The following is a 795-nucleotide window of genomic DNA, read 5'->3' on the forward strand; positions in this document are numbered from 1 at the left end:
CAAACCATTACACCTTCGAGTCGGTGAGGGAAAGTAAAAAACAGGAACGTGAGAAAGGAATAGAAAGCCGGGAGAGAGGTAGAAGAACTTTTTGTAAAAGATAGACTTTAAAAGTCAGAGAATCACAGAGAGAGAGAGAGAGAGAGAGAGAGAGAGAGAGAGAGAGAGAGAGAGAGAAAGAGAGGGAGGTAGGGGGGGTGGGGTGGGGTGCAAAGACAGAAACAGATGCAGAGACAGAGTGAGGGTAAGAGAGGTTGAGATGGGGTAAGTAAACAGACTTTTTTTTCCACCTGTAAATGCAAACAGGTTGGGTTCAATACTCCGTTCAGAGAGAAGATGCACTTCCATCCGTAAACCCGCCAACAAAGCTTGGAGTTATCACCATAAATAAACTCCACTCCTAGTCTTGATTCACTATAATTGTGTTCAAAGAAAATTAAATGAAGAGACTGATAGAGAATGTCCACGTCCTTTGGCTGCTGTCTAATTTACCTATATAGGTGATTTATTTTCCGAGAAATATACAAGCACAAAACAACATACCCGAAATATCACAGAGACGAGACAGGTTGCGGTCACGTAAGTTTTATGGATCAATCTATAGACACAAAACGACGCAAAAACTACACCCATATCACACTTTACTATAGTTGTTTTTTTCCGCTAGCGATTGAATGGGTTGAATGTATTTGTATATCTTAATTTAATTTCCGAATACTCCGAACATATGGCAATTTTTGTTCACAAAAGGGCTAAAATATGTATGCTGATTTAACACAACATATAAGCAAACAC

Source organism: Aplysia californica, unplaced genomic scaffold (genome assembly GCF_000002075.1).
Source record: "Aplysia californica isolate F4 #8 unplaced genomic scaffold, AplCal3.0 scaffold00032, whole genome shotgun sequence".
Classification (NCBI taxonomy): Eukaryota; Metazoa; Mollusca; class Gastropoda; order Aplysiida; family Aplysiidae; genus Aplysia; species Aplysia californica.